At 38.2% G+C, this 18,567-nt stretch overlaps 2 pseudogenes; both read right to left on the reverse strand.

Annotated features, from left to right (window-relative positions):
* Positions 1-1,845: 1,845 nt before the first annotated feature.
* Positions 1,846-3,819, reverse strand: LOC148920571 (uncharacterized; annotated as a pseudogene).
* Positions 3,820-4,840: 1,021 nt separating this feature from the next.
* On the reverse strand, positions 4,841-6,427 carry LOC148920572 (zinc finger BED domain-containing protein RICESLEEPER 2-like; annotated as a pseudogene).
* Between the last annotated feature and the right edge of the window lie 12,140 nt (positions 6,428-18,567).

The raw sequence follows: 18,567 nt of genomic DNA on the forward strand, positions 1-18,567 counted from the left end.
TTAACCTACAAAATAAACAAAAAGAGGTAAGTGACTCAAAATAAAGAGAAACTAAGCAAAGTCACTAAGTAAAGAAGGCATGCGAATGTATGAAATTATGACCTTATCATTACACAATCAGAATCCTATGACTTCATCATTCTTATTCTTTTTTAGAGAGAGAGAGAGAGAGAGAGTTACTTGAGAACATAACTTAGGATTTCATCGTCAAAACTGAGGTGGAAGAACAAAAACTGAAAATTGGGGTTGAAGATGAAGATGAAGATGAGAGACTGGAGGTCGTGAGTTCTGATATGGTGTTTATTAGGAATTCTAATTTTATGTTAAAAGAGTAATAAATGTATTTCATCTTAATAATTAAATTGAAAAATATACAGCTGTTGATTTTTGGGTTTATTTTGGGTATGTTTATATACATTAAATAGAATAGGGTATTTTTATAGTTTTATGTCTAGACATAGGTATCTAACTAATTTTCTAGAAAAAAAAAAACAGAGGAGAAACCGAAACAAGCCTAACTGGCTGGTCTAGTTCGATTTTTCGGTTTGGGCCAGTTTACTAATTTTTTTTTTTTAAATTCTGTTTGTGTTGGGCTTTAGTAGCATATAAGGCCTTGTTTCACATTCCTATAAAAATTTGGCTTAAACTTTAATAATTTCTACATGCCAAGCATATGCATTTTAACTTCCAAATACAAAATGTGGCCATCCAATCCAAACACACAAAACATGGTTATCCAATCCAAACATACAATCTTAAGAATTATACAACCCAATGTAAAAATTGATAATTAAATTACAAACCAAATTAGAAGTTTGAAACATAAGCCAAAAATTAAAACATAACACCAATGAAGGCTTCACATATTAAATGATCACTGAAACGTAGAAGGACTTGAGTTGCTAGGTGTCGGTAAAATTGTAAGATATACAAATAAAAACATAAACACATTAAAACATTAGGCAAACATGCGAACTATATATAGAGTAATAGTATACATCATTAAATCACATAAAACTAAAAACAAATACCTGACTTAATGGATTCATAAAACTCCATTTCTTGAATGGTTGGCTCATACTGTATAAAGAATATGTCATCGGACCTTAACCAATTTTGAGAACAAATTAAGGCCTCCACAATCTTAGGAGTTAAAGAAGCATGATCACCCTACCACTCGTGCTAAATCATGATTCCAAAGCCATTGTTGATACAAGAATAGCAAGCACATCCTTTGCAATAAGTGACAAACTCGGATATTTGACCCCATTCAATTTCCACCACTTCAAAATATCAAAGTTGTGAACCATTTTTTCAATTGGGTCGGTTAAGTACCTATCAACTTCATGCTCTAATATCACAGTGTTTCTTGCTTGAGATTCTTTTATCTAACCTTCTTCAATTTCTCAAAGGTGCTTTCCTCTTACTTTTTTGCTAGAACTTGTTATAGTAATACTACTAGTAGAACTAGTATCACTATTAGCACTAGTGCATTAAGTAGGAGGTGGTGGGATAACATACTTCTCATAAAGCTTCATCTATGTTGCACCGATACAGATACGGGTACAGCGATACGATACGATACGCCAATACGGCAAATCTCCAAAAAGTAGGATACGGGTACGGCACTGATACGGTGATTAAAATAATATATTTATTGAAAAATAATATAAATTGAAAAATTGAAAATTGAAATTTCATCCATAATAAGTTCAAAACATTAACAGAACACATAACTTCATTCAAATCTCCATAAACAAAGCACAAATTAAACAAAACACACAAAATACAAGTATCCATAAGCACAAATTAAAACATTAGAAATCACTTCTCAAAGCTCTAACTTCATTCATCATGGGTAAATATGATGGCTTCTAAGTCCAGTTCATCATCGAGAGAGGTTTGCAATCTCAAGCACTCCGACATTTTCCAAATCCATGGAATCAAATGCATCTCCTCTAACATCCCACATATGAGTTTCCCCTTCTTTATATTCGGGCCTTTTCCTTGAAAGGAGACGAAGATTGCTATGCACAAATACTAAATCTTTTGCTCTTTCCAGTGTTATCTTGTTCTTCTTAATAGAGTGAATGGAGTTGTAAGTGCTCCAATTTCTTTCACAACATGAGGAGGAAGAAGGATGTCCAAGTAACTTCAACGCTATGGTTTGAAGTTTTGGTGTGGAAGCTCCATGGATAACCCACCATTTTACCGGAGCCATGAAACCTTTATCTTTCATAGAGTCTATACCCGAAAAATCTTCAATACATGCTGAAAAAGAGGCATACTCCTCATTAACCGTTCTTCTCTCCACCTCATTAGAAAAGAATTTCTCAATACATTTCTTCCTCTCCCTTGTAATCTCAATGTTTTTATGTGGAGGACAACGATTAGGAGTCATATCAAGCCATTCCTTGCAATAATACCTAGAAGTGCATGATAAGAATTATAAAATTATAATGATAAACACAAGGAGAAATTTACTAAAATAAAGACTTACTTAGGATGTAAAGAGTGTGCCAAGCAATGGAGTGGCGTGCTACTCTTGGTCCATCGGTCCACCAAAATTTCATGCACCACATTGAAGAACATTGACTCTTGATTGAGTTGCTTGCGCTCCTTTCGATATATAATTGTCTTCACTTTTTCTATCATACTATCCCACCACTCATAAATCAAGTGAAGACAAGGCATATTCGTGTCACTCAACCTAAGCATCTCATATATTGGAGAAGTAAAGTTAAGTATGTAATCAATGTCCTCCCTAAAACACTCATCAAATATTTTTTCCTTCACCGTTCTTACTTTTACCACATCATCCCTTTATCAATGTCCCATTGCTCACTAATAACCATTTGCTCTAAGTCTTGTTTCACTTGCTTAAATCTTTTAAGCATCACAATTGTAGAAGCAAAACGTGTCTCGTCAACGGAGAGCAACATCAACTTACAATCATATTATGGTTCATAATAAAATTCTTAATAAACCATGCATGACTTGAGATTGTTGAAATTCGACTACATTGCTCATACACTTCTAGATGTCTTGGCATGGGTGAGCATTATGTTCTTCAAAGAAAGATTGAGGGTATGAACCATACATGGTGTCCAAAAGATGTGCTTAAATTTGCCTCAACTATATGTCCAGCCGCCTTACAAACCAAAGCATTGTCGGTGACCACTTGGACCACATTTTGAGGACCTATTTCCCGGATTGATTCAATAAGTAAGTTTGCCATGAAAAATTTATCGTTACACTCACCTTCACAATTTATTGCCTTCAAGAACATAGGCTCACTTTCACAAACGGCCATGGCATTAATGAGAGGTCTTCTTTGTGCATCCGACCACCCATCACTACAAACACTTACCCCTTTACTTTGCCATGCCCTCTTCATTGGTTGCAAACACTCCTCAATGTTATTCTTCTCTTTTTGGAGAAGTGTAGTTCTCAACATATTGTAACCCCCCGCCTGGGGAGGGTGTGGGTGGTAACTCGGAAGTGTTTTACTACAAGCGATTCTAAAAGCATTCACATAATGGGGGTTCCTTGAAAATTCAAATGACAAGCTGCTCGTGTAAAACATTCTTGCAATCTCACCATCTAATTGTTCTCTAAGATTATTATTAAATGCTTTCTCAATAGGATTAGTCTTCCTCTTCTTTGGGTCACTACTTGTGGTGCCATACCAATTTGAACTCACACTCAAACCACTACTCTTGAACCTTCTTGACTTGAAGTGTTGGAGGTGGGTAAGGGTACATCTCTAAGTTCTGCCATTTTAACCCTTAATTCCACTTCTTCCACTACTTTCTCCATCTCCATCAAATGAGAATTTGTAACTTTAGGGCAACAAGCAACTCCATTGCCTTTGAGTTTTAACAAGTGACTCTTCACTCTAAAGTATGATCCTTTGAAAGTTTTTTGGCAATAGTTGCATTGGAACAAAGTATTGTGATTAGCTTTACCGTCTTTGTCAAGCTTCTTGACATATTTCCATAAAGGAGCATTATTATTCTCCTAATGCTCCCTATTATTATTACTAGTGTTCACATCACTAGAACTACCCACACTATTCATTTTCCTGTGAATCAAATGAAGTTTGATATTTTAAAAAAACAAATTAATAGATATACAAAAATTCGTAGGCAGCTATTATCTAATTCACAAAAATTCTGACTTCACAAACTAATTAAATTATATATACCCAAATCAACAACAATTCCAACCACACAAAACTTATTAAATAATATAGGACCCATATAACAACAATAGGCAGCAACTTATTAAAAAGAAAGGAGAACCCAAATCAAATCAACAACAATTCCAACCACACAACTTATTAAATTATATACCCAAGTTCCAAACCCATATAACAACAGTAGATTATTCAAAGAAAGAGAAAGAAACGTTGAGCCGCATATGAATCTAAGTAGCGATGAAGCTGGTGCGATGGCTGGGTTCCTTCTTCCTTCTTCCTCCCTTTTTCTTCTTCTTCTATTTGGTTGGCGTCTGTCTGAATGAAACCCAAGACCTAGCCTCTCGACATAGGCAATATGAAATTCTATGTTTTATTTTTACATTTTAACCATAAATATTAAGTAACTTTCAAAATCACCCCTTATCGGCGCCGTATCCGATACGAGCATACCCCAAAAAACAGGCGTATCGAAGCAACATAGAGCTTCATTAAAAGCTCTTTCACTTCATTCTTCTTCTTAGTAGCATCTTGTGGGTTTTCAAACCTCCTCTTTAATACAAACTCCAAATTTTCCAACTTGTATTGAGGATCAAGAACAAGTGCTACCATCAAAAGTTGGTTCACTTTATCAAAGTCATCCTAATATATCTCAAATTTCACCTTCATGTTACATGTCATATCTTTCAAAACCGTGGAGATGTGAGTTTGACTTGGTAATTGCTCTCCAAAGAACAAATCACCAATTTCACCCTCAATTGCAATCAAATTATGAAAGGTGGTGTGAGAAACCGGATGCAAAGAAACACTCATCTTTAATGTCATATCATAAAGTACCTTTAAAAAATTGACAAAGGTAAGAGCATTGCTCCAATCTTCCTTAGTTGGTGGCCCTACCCTCTTTTTAGGCCTATGAGATGCAACCATCCCCTCATCTTCCCCAACCAGTTCATCTTCACCAAACCAAGACACAAATGGGGCATCATCATCTTCTCCCATTCTTACAAAGGTTTTTTCAAACTTCAAAGCGGCATCCAACATCAAATATGTTGAATTCCATCTAGTTGGAACATCCAACACCACAAGCCTTTTGCATTTAATTCGCTCCTTCAAAATACATGTTTTAAATTCCTCTAACTTTTGTGGAGAGGGCCTTACATACCTAACCGCATTCCTTATTGCCAATATCTTTTTTCTCTAGTTTTTTCAAGCCATCTCGAACAATCAAATTGACAATGTGAGCACAACACCTCACATGCATATGCTTTCCTTCCAACACAAGACTACCATTCTTCCAAGGACCCATCTTTGACTTCAAGTAATCTATTGCCTTTGTGTTTGAAGAAGCATTATCAACCGTGATTGTGAGTATCTTCTTCAAATCCCAATGAAGCAAACAAGTCTCAAGAAGTTTATCAATTGAGTTCCCCTTGTGGTTAGCAATGACACAAAAGTTCAAAATTCTTTTATGCAAATTTCATTCATCGTCTATAAAGTGTGTTGTGATCACCATGTAATTTACATTTTGAACACTTGTCCAAGTGTCCGTTGTGAGACACACTCTATGTGATGCTAATTCTCTTTTCAACTTTTGTTTCATCTCTTCATACATAACCATAAAATGCCTTACAAATGTCCTACAAGATGGCACTTGAAATAAGGGTTCAATGATTCACAAAGTCTCGTAAACCCTTTACCTTCAACCACACTAAAAGGCAACTCATCTATCACTACCATTTCTACAAAAGACCTTAACCAATCTTCTTTACTATGCCTGGTTGTTGAAAAACCACCAAGTTCTTGGTCAAATGACAAGGTCTTTTGCCTTTTATCTTTGCCAACCCTCCTGGGGTATTTCTTACATATAGACTCAATATGTTTCTTCAAACTTGACGTCCCATTCACATTGGGGTTCGCGGCATAACTAGTAGAGCAATACTTACACCTAGCTCTCTTTTTACATGTCGAAGATTTGCTACCATCCTTCTTCACGGTCTCAACCACATCATCATATTTTTCAAAGTGATCCCACACCTCCGATTTTTCTCTTGATGATTTTCTAGTATGTGAAGGAGGTAATGGTGGAAGACCACTATGTTGAGGAGGTGTTTGGGCTTGAGGTTGGGTTATTAGTATAGTAGGTGATGGTGATGATCCGGAAGTGGACGCGGATGCGGAAGACGAGCATACTTTATTACTATTATTAGGCAATTGTTCAAATTGGTCCATCCCTCCTTCAATATTTAAAAATTAGTACCTAATTATTTATCGATACAAAAATCAGCAGCATACCCTAATATCAACATAGCAGCAACAATAAACTAATAAACCCATGCAACAAGATTTTGCTACCAAACCAAATGACAACAAGATTAACCCATAGCAGTAGAAAAGAACATATCTCTAAACCAAATGACAAAAGCTAAAATTACCATAAACCTGATAAAGAACTACAAAGTCACAGTAACAAACGATGCATATACTTCACAAATTAATTCTCCAACTCAATAAAACGTGCAATTAATTGTTATCTAGAAAAATATCAACTTCAATTTTCAAACATCAGCTTACCTGCATAGACATAACGGATGCAAGGAATAATTTCCAATTCATGCAATACAAATCTAATTTAGCTAAATAAACACACCTTTTTGGCATAAGATTTTATCTTTCTCTATTAAGTAACAAATAATTTTTATGCATTTAACAAAACCCAGATTTTAGAGAAGAGAATTTAATCTAAAATGAAGTCAAATTGATCCAAGTTTCAACAACAAAGCTTCTACCAAAGCTATCTGTATTTGATATAAGTACAGAGCAGATTTCCTTCAAAAATACCAAAAAACATTTAGACATTCAACAAAACCTAAAAAAAATCCAAAAAAGCCAAGCAATAACCCAAAAAAGCTAAAAAAAGCTATATGAGAAGACACAACTCAGTTATTCTCGGCAAATATTTGATTTCCCTTCAATTTTTAGCAACAACATGATCATGACAACAAAAAAAAAGGGGAAAAAAAAAGCAACAACATGATCAAATTTCAATGCATAAAAAATTCAACGGTTTCGTTATTATTTCTGCCAAAAACAAGACACAAGGCACTAAGGCATATATCTATTATTTGAAAAATTTGTGCACTATTCAGATACTTGAAAAATCATTTAGCATGAGTCATAACCATACTTAAACAGCAAGATTTCCAGATCACAAAAAATCAGGAACACATCCAAAGCACTTTCCAATTTGGAAAAGGCTTTGTTTGGAGAAATTGTAACTTGTAGCTTCTCTAAAAAGCTGAATTTCATACAAAATAGCAAGCAAAAGGATCGCACAGAGCCTATCTTAATTTACCACAAGTCAACCTCTCTATAAATAACCAAAACACAGAGAAGAAATTGCGATTCGCGAGCATAAAGAGAGATATTTCAGTTCAAAAGGAGAGGAAGATGGTGACTTACTTGAGGTGTGCGCTGCATGAGAAGAGTAGCGAGCTAGTAGCGGCGAGGTCTGGGTCTATGAGAAGAGAAGGAGACTGAGAGAGAAGAGAATAGAATGAGGGAAAATCCAGTGTTGTCTTGTGTAAAATCGGAATCGGAACCAGTTTGAACCAATTCGGTCTGATTTTGTTGACTTTTTAGTCAACTTGGTTTTTTTCAGTGTTTTTCATCTGGTACAGTTTGGTTTTCCGATTTTTCGGTTAATATGCCCACCCCTATTGGAGATGCTCTTACATGCCCATTAAACACAAAACTTAGTAAAAAAAATACTCACCTTAAAAATATTAACTAAAAATACTGACTTCTCGGTGCTCCAAATAAAGAGATTAATATTTGCAAACCAATAAACCGAAAAAACATTATCACATTTGAGCGATCTTCCAGCTACAAAACTGACCCTTGAGCCACTGATCCAATCCATCGGCGGGTCGACACCAAGTTTGAACTGTGGCCACTTTGTCACCCACATCCTTCTTAGAATCGTTCACCATGAAAAACTCCTGGAATCGTAACGTTGCACCATAGCTAACAACTTAAGGTTGGATCTTCTCAAAAACCCATTTGGTGATTTCCAAATGGCCCAGCCAACCATTAGGAGGATGACAAATTCAGGGGCAATTCAACACAGTGTAATACCTAGTCCTTTGCACATTACAAGGTATTGCTACCTTGTTTGCTTCGTAAAGGTACGAAACAGCTTATAGGACTTAGAGCCAAAGACAAACGCTTCTAACTCAAGTGGTTAAGAGCCTTTACCCTTGCATTCTACATTCTAGGTTTGATTCTCATCTACCCCAACATTGCTTTGTAATAAAAAATAAATAGTAATAAAAGTCCAAGGCAAGTCAACTGAGTCCAACATTCAACAGTTTAATTCTAACCAATCTAGTTGAGTCCACCAAACAAGGCCTTTCTTTTAGTTGTAGCTTATATATATATATATATATATATATATATATACAGAGAGCTTCCATTGAGGATCCTCAAATAAGCTTATTTGAGGATACCTTGTAGCCACTATGGATTGTATTTCACTAATCCAAACCGTCTATTTTGTAGATACTCATTCAAAGATCATCTCTACAAAAAATCACTTGAATCCGATATCATTTGACCACTCAATTGAGTTATTGAAATTTTAGTACTTTCTTGAAGCACCGTGTTCATTGATTTTGTAAGACACAATTGGATGTCGAAACGATTTCCGATTTGTCTAATTTTTTGTAAGGATGATCTATGAATGAATACCTAAAAAATAGATGGTTTAGATCACTGGAAAAAAAATTGTAGGGTATCCTAAAGGGCATCCCTCAAATAAAATTATTTGAGGGATCCCTCAATAGAAGGGGACTGTATATATATATATGTATATATATTTTTTAATGCAGAAATATGAAACAACCAAACAAAACTTATATCCTCTACCATATGACACAATAATTTCTCCATGGGCAAGTAGGCCCAAACTGGTCCAAGCAATTCTAATTTTTCTTCAATCCTCACATGTACTAAGTACATAGCCATGGGTAAGCTTTAGATTCAACTTTAATTGATCCAATGGTTCTGATTTCAAGACTAGTTAACTGGGTAACTAATTTAGTATAGCAAAACAATTCGACAAGTGGCAGTGTACTAGTTTAAGCATACAAAGTGGCCTAAATTTTGGCACATACAGAGAAAGCTTTACATAAACGGATAGATGTAGAGTTGGGTTATTTTTTGTAGTGCATGAGAAATTGGAGCAACAAGATATTGAACACTTCATCAAGCTAGCATGATGAGAGAGAATGAAAACCTAAGATGCATCAATATGGGAGGGAGTCCATGAAACATTGAGATCTAGACACAACAGAACCAATCAAAGAAGAGTATATGGATGGCATTTGTAGTTGTGTTGTGTAGTGGAACAAATCACGTCCAAAGAATCATGAGTCTATTTCAATTTGCTGTGTTTCAGTCCATGTGTTGTTTTCTAAGGAAGATCATTTGACGGTATGACATACCATGCCATTGGTCATGTGCAATTGATAGTCGTAGGAAGGTATTAAAACATTAGTAAATGAAAGAGTTGGAAAAATAATTGAATCAACTGTTATGCATGGGAACTCCACACTGAAGTGTTGAAGTTGAATTGGAGTATGAAATAAAAATTGAACATAATTTGAGAGTGAAGATGGTAGACGATAACTTTGTAGATATACCATTGTAAACAAAATTGTGAATGTTATTGTATGAAACGTTATTGCAGGCATAAATTATGAAGAAGAGACATCATACACATAAGAGGACTCTAGCGATGGAATGATCGATGGCGGTTATCTTGATGAGGTTGAATCGATGTACCAAAACATTAATGTGACCCCAATTGGAGGTTCATATATGGTTGGGTGCAATTTGGAGAAGAGAACTAATGCGGGATCTGAGATTCTGTTCCCTTTCATTTTGACGGTATACACTTCTATAATAGGGAAGAACATGCTTTATTGAAGGGGTTTAAAAGCATACAAGAAGCTAAATTTTTTTTACACCAATTATGCAAAGGCAATTGGTTTTGGTGTAACAAAGAACATGTGTAGATGGAACAAACATTGCAAAAACATGATGCGACAATGGGTGTGTTCTAAACAAGGAGAAAGACATAAAAATGGATGGACGTTCCACCGAGCTATGATTGTAAGGAACAACGTTCACAAGAACTAATTGCCAAACTACTTTTTGTGTTATTTACAACAACAAAGCAGATTGCAACAATGTCACTGACAGGACCCACCCCGAATTTCCTGGAACCAGAGACGAACCCTGTGGAAACCCCGACATCACCCCGATATCGGGCCCACTCACTAGATTGTAACCTCCTTTTTCAAAAAGGAGTAGGGGCACGAGACTTTCTGCGAAATTTCGCAGAGTCTCTCCTGTAAATTGAACATTCCCCAAATTTCGACCTGCACAAAATTCACATTTTAATATCCCAACGGGCAGCATGCACAAGATAACAACATGCAATTCAGCTAATTGGCCTCCGACCTTCAAATACTTCAAAACAAATTACCAACACATTCCTTATGCCAAATAATATAATCAAATGCACTTATGCAAGCCAAAAATACTTTATATCATTTAATTTTCCCAATCCATTAGCATACGAGGCTCTAGCCTCCTAACACGACAGCATCTCACTTTCACCCACATTTTGGGACCAACAACAAGGTCTGAACCAACTCAACAAAGTACCTAACTAAATCTAATCTACGGTTGCACGTAGTAACTTCAGGCTGCCTACGACTCTTACTGAAGGATCAAGCCACACGTAGTTCTTTCTCTAAAACCCTTTTTCTTTAAATCACAATTCACCAAAACCTCCCCGTACGCCGTAACATCCAAAGTCACGTATGGGGCCTGTCTGCACGCCGGATAAACCTGCGACACGTGGGACCTCATCATCACAACACAATATCACATATGTCCCCTCATACGTAGGGACGCACCCGGCCACGTATGGTGTCTATCAACACACCGGCTACTCCTACGACACGTGCGACCTCACAAGCATATCACATAATCCCCTCATACGCCGGGACGCACCAGGCCACATATAGCGCTGTCAACACGCCGGCTACTCCTACGACACGTGTGACCTCACAAGCATATCACATAATCCCCTCATACGTCAGACGCACCCGCCACGTATAGGGTATGTCAACACGCCGGCTACTCCTATAACACGTGTGACCTCACAAGCATATCACATAATCCCCTCATACATCAGATGCACTCATCCACGATGGGGTCCACAACACGCCTGCTACTCTTACGACACGCGCGACCTTAACACAATCAGATATCACCCATCATACGTCAGACGCACTCGGTCACGATGGGGTCTGCCAACATGCCGGCTACTCCTACGACACGCGACCTCATCACAATATCACAATACCTACCTCATACGACGGACTCACTCGCCACGATGGGGTCTGCAACACGGCTACTCCTACGACACGCGCGACTCAACATAATCACATATCACCCTCATACGCCGGGATGCACCCGCCACATATGAGGTCCACAACACGCGTCGGCTACTCCTACGACACGTGTGAACTCACACAATATCACATATCGCCTCATACGCCGGGGACGCACCCGCCACGTATGGGATCATCAACACGCCGCTACTCCTACTACACGTGTGACCTCACAAGCATATCACATAATCCTCATACGGCGGACGACTCGCCACGATAGGGTGCAATCACGCCAGCTACTCCTATGACACGCGCGACCTCATCACAATATCACAAGATCTTCCCTCATACGACAGACGCACCCGACCACGTATGGGTTCTCACAACACGCCGCCACTCCTATGACACGTGCGACCTCAACACAATCACATATCACCCCTCATACGCCGGGACGCACCCGGCCACGTATGGGGTCTATCAACACGCCGGCTACTCCTACGACATGTGCGACCTCATCACAATATCTCCTCTCATACGACGGGACACACCCGGCCACGTATGGGGTCTGTCAACACGCCAGCTACTCATACGACACGTGTGACCTCACACAATATCACATATCACCCCTCATATGTTAGGATGCACCCAACCACGTATAAGGTCTATTAACACGCCGGCTACTCCTACGACACGTGCGACCTCACACAATATCACATAACACCTTAACAACCATCTAGCATCCGATAAACCACCCATTAAAAAAATCATCATTTAATATCCTAAACCCACAATATCCACATAACTCGACTAAGATCAAGACCTGTCTCTACGGTCATTTTAATCTTCCTAAGAAGGTAACACTACCTAGGAAGTCTCAAGGTCAATCTTGGGGTCAAACTACCCACCCTTGGTCAAACGGGCCCATGGGGCCCATAGCCTCCAAATTCCGATCTATAAGTCCCCATAGGTTCTACAAGGTCTAGGACACATGTCCTGCAAGTTTAGTCCAGATCGGACGGTCGGATCGCTCACGATCGCACGATCGGACGATCATTGAAACCTTAGCCCTAGGGTTGGCATTTCCGGGACTACGTTTTACGATCCGTCGAATCCTACACGATCCTAGGAATGTCTAGATTAACATATTAACAATTCAGGACCATCCAATGGTCTAAACCTAGCGAACCCAGATAAAGTGCAATATGCGATATTCGTTTGGCACTCTAACAGTATCCAAATTGAGATCCGCAAAATCCTACGCGCTCGTGGAGAACAGAAGATCATTTTAGAACCCAAATCCGGTCCATTTTCCTAGCCCACATGCCGCCACACACGCCGGCAGCGCGTGGGTGCCTTGAGTAATTTCTGTGGCTGGAAAAACTCCAAACCGCCGGCCAAGCTTCCTATCCTAGGTGTAAAACCCCATTTTGAGTCACTTTTGTTCTGGAACATACCCCGAAAAATGACCAGAAGTGGCCGGAATCGGAGGCCGAAAATCGGCAAAACTTCCATCACTTAATCGATCTCCAAAACGCAGAAATCTCCCAAATCTAACACAACATGCAGCAAGAACAGCTCGAGAGGTTCAAGATCCATACCTGGATTTTCAAAAATGGTGGCTGGATGACGACGAAAGAAGCGAAAATCGAGTGAGAACCGGCCTGAAAATCACCTTTTTCTACCGGAGCGGCGCGCTGTCGGGAAGGGCAGTCGTGTGACGCGGGCCGAGCCGGTCTTTTTGGCACCGGTCTCGTCGCATCCGTGGCGGTGGCGGAGTTGCAAGGGAGGAGGGCGACGGTTGTCGCGAGGTGGAGAGAGAGCACGCGGGAGGGGGAAAGAAAGCCGAGGGCAATTGACTTTTATCAAAAATCCCTTTTCCAAATAATTATGATCGTGCCAATGAGTTTCATTCGATCGTAACTCTCACGTTACAACTCCGATTCGAGCCCACTACGTGTCTACTGACTCATCTCGTCGTGTTCTACGCAACGGTACAGCCGAATTCCCAAATTCCTTCCTGATAAGAAATGACCAAATTACCCCGATCCCAAGGGTAAATTCGTAATTTCACTCAAATTAATTGAAACATGGGATAAATTTGGAGTCGGGGTGTTACTGTCACAAAATTGAAGCCGCAACAATCCTATCCATTAGTCAATTGTGAAGAGTAACATGACATCATTTTGTCATAGATCCTTATTTAGCACACGGTACACAATTAATGCTTCAGAATATGTTATTAGACTATATGGTCTATCAATCAGGGGGATATGTCAATGTTGGTTTAAAATAAAGGATTTGTACTCAGAAAGGCGAGCAATTCCCACTTTGTGACACAGAACCTGCACTCGGGTACATGAATGCAAAACCTGTAATTGATCCAGAGTATTTTTGTAAGTTCACGCGTATGATTCTTGATCTATTGATGAAATAATCCATTGCACATCTTGAGATTGTAAATGTGGCAGCAGACTTCTTTCAAATTGTCGGGAATTCTTGTTGGTTCTTCCCCACGTACTATTTGCTACATTATCCTACTTGGTTCAATGTTTTCGTTCAATTGCTATTATGAATATAAAGTACATTACCATGTTTAGTTAAATGTTTTCCTTCAATCAATGTCACTAGGTTCCTTGTAGCAATTCGTCATGTCTGGTTAAAGTACATTACCAATGTTGTTTAATTAATTTGTAGTTGATATGTTTAATTAATTAAGGACCTAAGTAATTTCCCTAAAATGAAAGACATCGTATATATGTTTATGATTTTTTTTTTTTTAAAAAAACCCACATAAACAATGACATTAAATGTCAAATTATTACATTTTGACTTTTAAGAATGAAAAAAATGTTAAGTGGGCCGTGCTTGGAGCGGGCTTGGGCTCGTGCCGTGCTTGAAGCAGGCTCGGGCAATGGGCCTACCCGGTCCATTGGACCTCATTTTTTAATCCTGTCTCGGCCTAAGTTTTTGTGTCGTGCCGAGCACGACCCATTAATATTCGTGCTCGTGCTGTGCCGTGCCGTGCCTCATTTAAACGGGTTGGGCTGGCCCGTCCCGTTTGACACATCTAATAAAGACTAATAAAGGATTCAGTCACTTATTGTTGTATGAGTAAGTATTAGTAGAATTATTACGCTTGAGAAATCATGTGTTTGCTATTTAAATTAGCAATTTGGTGTTTGTTCATATAAGAAAGAATACATGGTATGGAGGAAGAATGTCTAACTTCGGCATAGAGGAAGAGTTTCTAATTTTGACATAGAGGAAGAATTTCTAACTTTTTGCATATATGAAGAAATTTTGACATTGATATCTACATCTAAATTCTAAGTTTTGCATATATGCATCTCTTGAAATTCTTGAAGCATGAATTGAGGTAGGTGGTTGTTATTGATATGTTGAACCAAAAAAATTCACCATAAAAATAAAAAATAAAAATCAAACATGGGTTTGGATAAGCCCCACAATGTTGTGTGGGTCTGGTCCTCACCCTATGCTTGATTTCAAAACAACTTTGAAACAACATGAATATCAAATGATCCCTGATCTTATCCCTAGAGAAAAGGAAGGGATAAATAAAGGAAAGGATAATTCGATCAAGTGGGAGGAAGAGTCCAATTTGAACAAGGATTGTTCCATCTCAAAACTCTTTCTAGCAATCACTTTATAAAAGGCGGGAGGGTCACAGAAAAAGAAAATAATAGGGCAGCCGGTAGGTTGTGGAGAAATACCCAAAAAAAAAAGCCACAAGGCTTGGGGAGAGCCGTAGGAACAAAGAGGAGAGCACACACGCAAGAGGATTCCTGGCTATGGTGACTTCTATCATCATAAATAAAGTCAGGAGTCCCTCTATCGCAGGGCTTCGCTCAAAGACTTCCAAGGATGTATTCAACATCCAGTACAGTCAACCTATAGGGATTCTTGGCTATGATGATTCCAATCATCACAAATTAAGTCAAGAATCTACTCTAAGGCGTACCTCATCTCAAATACCTCCACGACATCCAGCTATGGATTGATAGCCAAGATGATTGCAATCATCATGAGATCAAGTCCTGATCGGCTGCGAGGTGCGGCTCCGCTCAGACGCTTCTAGGATGTGCTTAACATCCAATTTGCAAGCACTCGATAAGATTGCTTATCATGATGGGCTAACCATCACAAAACCAGAATTGGTTTGCGGCACCATTAAAAGACGTAGAGATACTCCCGGAATTTTCGTGGCTTCTCTTACTGCATTGGCATAATGGCGAAGCCCCGTTCAATGTTGTTCTTGTCTACCGAGAAAAAAAAAAATCAAACAAGATAGAATTGATGAAGATGTGGAGGTGAACCCACCATGGAGTCAAAAGCTAAGTAGTGTGTGTAATTACTTTCTCAAGTGGAAGTTGCAATCCTCTGTGTGAAGCCCAACAAATCAAAGAGACCCCATGGCAATTGAATTGCTTTCCACATGCTGCCAGCAAGTCGCAGAAAGGAGCTCATCTCTATAAAATCCCTACAAGCATGGAAATAAAATTAAAAAAAAAAAACAGGAAGATTGGCATGTGGGTTACCACGTGAAAAGTATGAGGATTTTTCCCCTTTGTGTGTAGCTGGCGATGAGCAAGAAAAAGGGAAGTGGAACTCTACTTCCTACCAATTGAAGGTCTCAAGGTCCTCTTTGGTTATTGACCTTGGGAAAGTTACAGCACAAAAAGGACAATAAGAGAATTTGTCTCTTTTGGTTCCAAGTCTTCTATTGCTATTGCTGTTGCTGTCCATGCAAAAATCCAAGTTAGTTCAATCAATAAATAAATAAAAAGGAACTAAAGAAAGGCATGGGGATGCTACCAAGTGAAGGACAAAACAAGAGAAAAATTATCTCTAATTGGCAGCAGAGGTCAAGCAGAGTCTATGGTTTGATAAAGAGAAGTTCTTTGCCTTAGTCTGCTGTCGTGCAAATGTATCTATTTAAAAATAGATGCATGCGTGGTCTAATCCTATATGGAAAAGGGTTGCTGTTCTTCTAACCGCTCCAAGGTCTTCCAATTCAACAAGGAACATTTGGCTTATTCTAGGAGAAGGATTTCCAGTTTGGGGTGCCTTAATCAAATTTGGGACCATGTGATTTTGGGACCAAGTCTAAAATAAATGGGAAATGAGAAAAGGAAAAAATATATCTTTAAGTTGCAAATTGTCTTGGCAAGTGGACATTTGATATAAACGCAAAATAAAATATTTGAAGACGTCGTACATCCCATGTCTCGGTGATCATCCATTCATGTGGGCCCACTTCTGAAATATGTCAAAGCCTGACGACCTCAAGCCAATATTCTAGGATTTTGCCACTTCAAATACAATGGACTCATTCATTACAAGTCTCAAGCCCAACGAACTTGTCAATCAAAAACAATCCAATTGACGAACAATTGGTGCAAAGTCTCAAGTCTGCAAATTATGGATCAATGGGCTTAAATTTCAAAAATGCCCATTAATTCTCAAATCGTCAAGTGAAGACTCAAGTGGTACAAAACCACACCAGATGTCAAGTGGTACAAAACCACTTCAAAAGCCACACTAAGAAATATGGGAATCAACCATTGTGGCAAAAAAGCTATTCAGAAAAGAGTGACAAGCGACTCAACCATGCTATGACGGTGAGTTCAGTCCAAATAAATGATTGGTCATGCGCCGAGCATCAAGCTCAACTCCCAAAAGATTTTAAAGGAGCATCAATATGGATTAGCGGGTTTCGTTGATTCCAAAAGCCCATTAATCTCAAATCCTCCAAATCATGCATGGATATAAATGCACGTGTCAATGATCTTAAATTAGTGGGTTCATCAAAATTGCTCATTAGTTTTCTTTGATATTGACAGTAAAAAAAAAAAGGTACAACACCATTCCAAATTTTCTCATGGGTCATCTACCCATGCAAATTTCAATGAGATTAAATTCAAATCTTCCAAATACAAATTCTCGATTAGTGGGCCACACTTATCCATTAATTTCCAATTTTTGCCATAGGTCATCTACTTATGGAAATCTCCAAATTGTCCCAAAGACACAAATTCTCAATTGGTGGGCCACACTTACCCATTAATTTCCAAATTCTGGAACTATGTTGGTTTGATCTCGTCAAGGGTACGTAGGCAATCTAACATCCCAATAGACACAACCGCAACCAAATTTAAATCCCTGGTTTATCTTAACCAAATTTTGCCAAAACACTTTCTCAAGTGCAATTGTCAATTTTTAGGAATAATTAATGGGATAATTAAAATTACTCATTATTTTTCTTGGACATTGACAACAAAAAAAGTGGTGCAAAACCATCCAATTTTTCAGGGGTCATCTATCCATGCAAATTTTATTGAGATTAAATTCAAATCTCTCAAACAGAAATTCTCAATTAGTGGGCCACATTTACCCATTAATTTCTAATTTTTCTCATGGGTCATCTACCTATGAAAATTCTCAAAATGTCCCAAAGACATGAACTCTCAATTAGTGGGCCACACTTAACCATTAATTCCCAAATTCCGAACTACGTTGGTTTGATCCCTTTGAAAACGTACGTAGGCAATCTAGAGATTCAATCTAGATGCAACCGTGCAAAATACAATTCCATATCGAATCCTTGGTTTATTCAATTAAACCCTAGTTTTCTCTAAATTATTAGTCTTTAAAAAGAAATCGTTTTTCTTCTTCGCTGTTATTATTTCCCAACTTTCAGATTTCTTTTACTGTTAGTTTAATCTTTTCAAATTCATAAACTTCAAATCTTTGATAAAATCTATTTTAGTTATTAATTAAGAGTTAGTTTAATTACAGATTAGTCAAACAATCTTTGAGGACAACGACCTTGCATGAGCATTTATACTACAATTACCTTGTATTCTTGCAAGTATTTTCAGTGATTTT

The sequence above is a fragment of the Prunus mume genome, linkage group LG2, assembly GCF_029339155.1.
Source record: "Prunus mume cultivar Tortuosa linkage group LG2, ASM2933915v1, whole genome shotgun sequence".
In the NCBI taxonomy this organism is placed as follows: domain Eukaryota; kingdom Viridiplantae; phylum Streptophyta; class Magnoliopsida; order Rosales; family Rosaceae; genus Prunus; species Prunus mume.